This window comes from Molossus molossus, unplaced genomic scaffold, assembly GCF_014108415.1.
Source record: "Molossus molossus isolate mMolMol1 unplaced genomic scaffold, mMolMol1.p scaffold_m16_p_19, whole genome shotgun sequence".
NCBI lineage: Eukaryota > Metazoa > Chordata > Mammalia > Chiroptera > Molossidae > Molossus > Molossus molossus.
This window is the reverse complement of record NW_023425354.1, coordinates 40703200-40709199: the sequence shown is the minus strand read 5'-3', so window position 1 is coordinate 40709199 and position 6000 is coordinate 40703200. Positions and strand designations below refer to the sequence as shown.

At 41.1% G+C, this 6000-nt stretch overlaps 1 pseudogene; it reads right to left on the bottom strand.

The window, feature by feature from the left end:
• Positions 1-3266: 3266 nt before the first annotated feature.
• LOC118634635 lies at positions 3267-4054 on the bottom strand (annotated as a pseudogene).
• Positions 4055-6000: the final 1946 nt, after the last annotated feature.

The window sequence follows — 6000 nt, the reverse complement described above, 5'->3', positions numbered from 1 at the left end:
GAGGAAGATATAAAAAAGTGGAAGCATATACCATGTTCATGGATTGGAAGAATTAACATCATCAAAATGTCCATACTACCCAAAGCAATATATAAATTCAATGCAAAACATATTTCAAAATACCAAAACATATTTCACAGAACTAGAACAAATACTCCAAAAGTTTATATGGAACCAAAAAAAAAAAAAAAAACCTGAATAGCCTCAGCAATCTTGAAAAAGAAGAACAAAGTAGGAGGGATCACAATACCAGATATCAGGGTATACTACAAAGTCACCATAATCAAAACAACCTGGTACTGGCACAAGAACAGGCAGATAGATCAATGGAACAGAACAGAAAACCCAGAAATTTACCCAAGACAATATGCTCAATTAATATTTGACAAAGGTGGCAAGAGCATACAGTGGAGTAAAGACAGCCTCTTTAATAAATGGTGTTGGGAAAATTGGACAGCTACATGCAAAAAAATGAAACTAGACCATCAACTTATACCATACATGAGAATAAACTCAAAATGGATAAAAGACTTAAATGTGACTCATGAATCCATAAAAATCCTAGAAGAAAATGTAGGCAACAAAATTTCAGACATTACATGCAGCAGAATTTTCACTGATACAACACCTAAGGCAAGAAAAACAAAGGAAAAAATGAACACATGGGACTACATCAAATTAAAAAGCTTCTGCACAGCAAAAGAAACAACCATCAAAATAGAAAAGGAACCCACTATATAGGAGACCATAATTGCCAATGATGCATCAAATAAGGGGTTAATTGCCAAAATATATAGAGTACTCATACAACTCAACAAAAGGAAGACAAAGAACCCAATTAAAAAATGGGCAGAGGACCTAAAGAGACACCTCTCCAAATAGGACATACAAATGGCCAAGAGACATGAAAAAATGTTCAACATCACTAATCATCAGAGAGATGCAAATCAAAACAACAATAAGGTATCACCTCACACCTGTCAGAATGGCCGCCATCAACAAATCATCAAACAAGTGTTGGTGAGGGTGTGGAGAAAAGGGGACTCTAGTACACTGCTGGTGGGAATGCAGACTGGTGCAGCCACTATGGAAAACACTATGGTGTTACCTCAAAAAATTAAAAATTGAACTTTTATTTGACCCAGTAATCCCATTTCCAGGAATATACCCTAACAAGCCTGAAACACAAATCAGAAAGAATATATGTACACCCATGTTCATAGCAGCACCATTTACAATAGCTAAGATCTGGAAACAGCCCAAGTGTCCATCAGTACATAAGTGGATAAAAAAGCCATTTATTCAATGGAATACTATGCAGCGGTAAGAAAGAAAGAGTGGTTATCATTTGAGATGACATGTAGGGATCTGGAGAGTATTATGCTAAGCGAAACAAGCCAAGCAGAGAAAGACAAATATCACACAATCTCACTTATATGTGGAATATAATGAACCAAAGAAACTGATGAACAAAATAGTTCCAGAGACATAGAAGTAGGGTACAGACTGACAAACCTCAGAAGAGGGGGAAACTGGGGGGGGGGGGGGAGATAAACCACAGAACTTATATGCATGTATGCATAACCAATGGACATAGACAACAAAACTGAGGATGGGGCAAGGTGGGGGATGGGGAGGTGGGTGTCAATGGGGGAAAAAGGAGAAATATCTGTAACAAAAATAAATTAATAAAAATAATTTTAAAAAGAAATAAAATAAATAAATAAAAACCCAAACATAGCTCTGGTCAGTTTTCTCAGTGGTTAGAGCATCGGCCCTCAGACCAAAGAGATGGGGGTTCAATTCCAGTCAAGGGCACGTATCTTGGTTGCGGTTGGGTCCCCAGCCCTGGTTGGGTTCGTGCGGGAGGCAACCAATCAGTGTGTCTCTCTGAATGTCAATATATGTTGAAACTCTTAAAATCTGAATCTTAAGTTCTCTGAGCAGAGGGAGACAAGGATTTGGGTTAAGCGCACATGGAGTGTAGGAATGGCAGGGAATAGGAGAAGTCCTGAAGCTGTCAGTTACCAATGCTCAGCTGGGTGCATGCCACATTCTGGAGGAAAATTACAGTGAAGGCATATAAGCTTCTTCGGGCACAGCAAGTCCCAGGATTCAGTATCTGAAAGCCTTAGTGGGTCCCTGCTGGCTTTGCTCATTCCAGGGAGACAGGAATTATAGGATTAAGGGTAGGGATGAGGGTGGAAGGAGAGAGGTGGCCTTACCAAACTCCTCCTAAGTCACCCTGTGTCACGTATCCACAGACAATAGATGTAAATGAGCTTAGCAAGATAGATAAAAAGAAAATTATATGGGCCCTGTTGACCTGTCTGCCCCCGCCCATGGCCTGTTTTGCTCTTCAAAGAAACAGTGGCCCCTGTAAGGCCAACCTGATAACCTAAGGAGATCTTAACCTGGGTTTTTGTTGTTGTTTTTTTTTCTTTTAGCTTTTGATGGAGAAATTACTATCATAAAGAAACAATATATATATATATATTTTTTTTTTATCATCCTTACCCGAGGACATTTTTCCATTTTTTGTTCAGGTAGAGTGGGAGGGGGAGAGAGGAACAGAGAGAGAGAGAAACATCGACGTGAAGGGACACATCGAGTGGTCGCCACCCGCACAACCAACCAGGGCCGGGGACAAACTGCAACCGAGGTACATGCCCTTAGCGGGAACCGAACCCGGGTCTCTCCGGACTGCAGGCCGACGCTCTAACCGCTGAGCCAAACCGGCCAGGGCGAAGAAACAATATTTTTAAGAGAAGCCCACAACCCAGATTTGTATACAATCTTCTCAATTCCAAATATTGGCTCAAAAAATTTTAAAGACTTCTAGGCCAAACAATACATCTAGGTGCTGAATTTGGCCCAGCAGAATACCAATGTGTGACCTAAAATATACTCTCAGGTCTGGTGAAATATCAGGAGACTTTCTTTTTTTTTTTAGCAGATAAAATAATTTTATTTCACACTAGTCTTTAAAAACACAAAGAAACTATGTTCTTCATATGAAAACATTAGTACAGATAACTATACTTTCTAGAAAATGATTATATAGAACCTCTCAAAAAAAAAAAAAAATGCATCCCATTATATGGTTTCAGTGAAGTTGCTTGGAAAAACTCGAGTCTGGACTGATTATTAAAGCATACCATTCCGCCACTGTGTCTTTTGGTTCAAAGTATAGATTATTGTCATCAGTACATGTTTTTGCATTCTTATACATTTGATAATACACATGTAAACTGGGGGATTATCACTTAATGCTCCATTGGTTCAGCAGCCTTTTCTGCAGGTTCATCAGCAGATTGAGCAGGCTGTGCCTTTCTCTGTGGCCTTACTTCAAGACCTTCCAGGAATGGAGACACATCATCATCCTCATACATCGTAAACTCCCAAGTCTTTGCCAACAATTCCAGTGGAAACATTCTTTGTAGTTAGGTCCTGTTCTGCAGGAAGTGTCTCTCTTAAAGCACAAAGACTATGCTTAACCAGTTCATTCAAATTGCACTCCATGAACTCAGACATATGTCTCTCCAAGTAAGTACGAACTGATTGAGAACGGGCTCCGATGGACATAGCTCTGCAGTCAAAATAGTTCGCAGATGGACAGGTTTGGAAAATATGAGGGCCCATATTGTCATAACCAGCAATAAGCAGTCCAACCCCATATGGTCTTCAGCCACATCTCTGCATTGGTATCTGGGTCTTGCTTCCAATTAGAGATACAAGACGAGACACAGGAAGAGGTCTGTCAAATACAAATCTGGAATCCAAACACTCCTGGCGCATAAAATTACATAACAGTCTAGCATCAGCAGTAAGTCCCGCAATTGAGATACCAATATGGTTGTCAACATGGAGAATTTTTTTCTGATGGGCTGCAAGCTCTGACTGGGCTCTCTTCAATGCAACCAACGCTGCATGGGTTTTTTATTTCAGACCAACTGTGGCTGAACCTTGTTTGACAGCTTCCATTGCATATTCATTTTGATGAATCCTGAGGGCTCCAAACAGTGACATTATTGTCATATTGGTTGCGAAACATGGTTCCGACGTGGGCCTGCCTGTCGGCTCCTGCAAAGCTGCGGATCAAGGAGCGCTGCCAAAACTCTTAGGAGACTTTCTGACCATAGCAAATCTCAGAGTTAATTGGGGCAACACTTAAATGTCAACAAGTTTCATAGAATTGAAGAATATTTGTGTTAGAGTCTAGTCCAGACTTCTATCCAACATAAAAATCTAGTAATTTCCATCAAAGTGGAAGCAGTTGGCCAACACACATCAAAGATTGGTGGACTGCAAAGGAAGGGGTCACAGGATGAAGGATTTGCATTGAGACCAGCCCTGTTTGCTTAACTGATGGCAGCCCCATGGAAGCAATAAGCAGAGGGCATATCTGCAATGGCTGGTGATTCCACTTCATAGGATTTACAAAGATTTTCTTTATTTCCTTTTAAAATTTTTTATTAATTGATTTTGAGAGAGAGAGAGAGAGAGAGAGAGAGAAACATTGATTTGTTGTTCCACTTATTTATGCATTCATTGGTTGCTTCTTGTATGTGCCCTGACCTGGGATCAAACCCGAAACCTTGGCGTATCTGGAAGATGCTCTAACCACCTGAGCTACCTGGCCAGGACCAAGATGTTCTTTTCTGTTATTGTAGATTCATACTAGAATTCTGTTTCTGGTTGCCTTGTTCCATGAGGTGCCACAGGGCTCAACAACATCTCTTCTAGATGGAGTCAGGGCAGTGATTTTCCACTTTTTTCATTTCATGACACACAAACTAATTACTAAAATTCTGTGGCACATCATATATATATATATATATATATATATATATATATATATATATATATATATATTTGGTGCCAACCTGACAAAAAAAAATAGGTATAATTTTGACTCATTCACACTGGACGGCTATTGTGTTGGCTGTTGTCATTTTTTTATTTGACAGTCTAAGGGAAAAGAGGTCAGTGCCCCTGACTGAATAGTCAGGTATTGCTTGTTTTAAAAATTCTTGCGGCACACTGGTTGAAAATTGCTGAGTTAGAGGAGCAGATCCTAAGAATTCTATTCTTGCAGAAATGTCTTCCTGGGTGGGTTATTTGGGGTGGACCTATTAGGAAACCAGTTTTGTTTTGCTTTTTTCTCCACCTCTTCCCTGTGCCCACATGGAGGCTGAGTGCCAAGGGTGTGAGTTGCTGGGTGGAAAGCTGGTACTAAGGGTACCACCCCGACAATGAGGGCAGAGCAGGAGAACTGGCAAGGTGATGATGATAGGAATCTCTGGTAATGGGGTGAGGAACTGCAATCATTAGCATGTAAAGGATAGCAGCAGCTGTAGAACTGGTCCCCTCCACCTTCCCCAGTGATTCCATCCCTCTCATCTGTCCTGGTTTTTGCTTTTCATCCTCTAGGTAGACATACATTTTCCTTTTCTTCCAAAAGAGTTTTCCTGGTATTTCCTTCCCTTTCAACTTACTGTAAGGTGGCTTCTGCCCACCCTGCCTTTCCACTGAAGCTGCCCCCTCTAAAGTCACCTCTCACCCAGTTTGCCGAACTCAATCTTACTTTTCTAAAGCTTTCGGTCCCCTTCACCATCTTCTCCTTGCCCTCCTGAGATTTCAGGACATAATTCTCCAGGTCTTCACCTACCTCTCTGACTGCTGTATCTTTTTCTGCTAGCTCCTTTGCCTTTGCCCAGTCTTTAACTGTTACTGTGTCCAGAGCTAATGCTACCCTCATGTGGCATCTTTGCAAGAAGTAGTAAAAAGGTGCACCATACTGATGGCACAGCCCCAGGTCAGGGTGCATGGCTTGGCAAGGAGAGCTTGAACCAGACTTCAGGCCCCATTCACTCCATTCAGCCTGGCACCCTCATGCCATGAACACCCTGTATGACTGCAAGCTGCTGCCCAGGGTGCTATTCTTAGTCCTCATCTTTCTTTGCTTTACTCTCTTTCCCTCTGCAAGTTTGTTGCTTT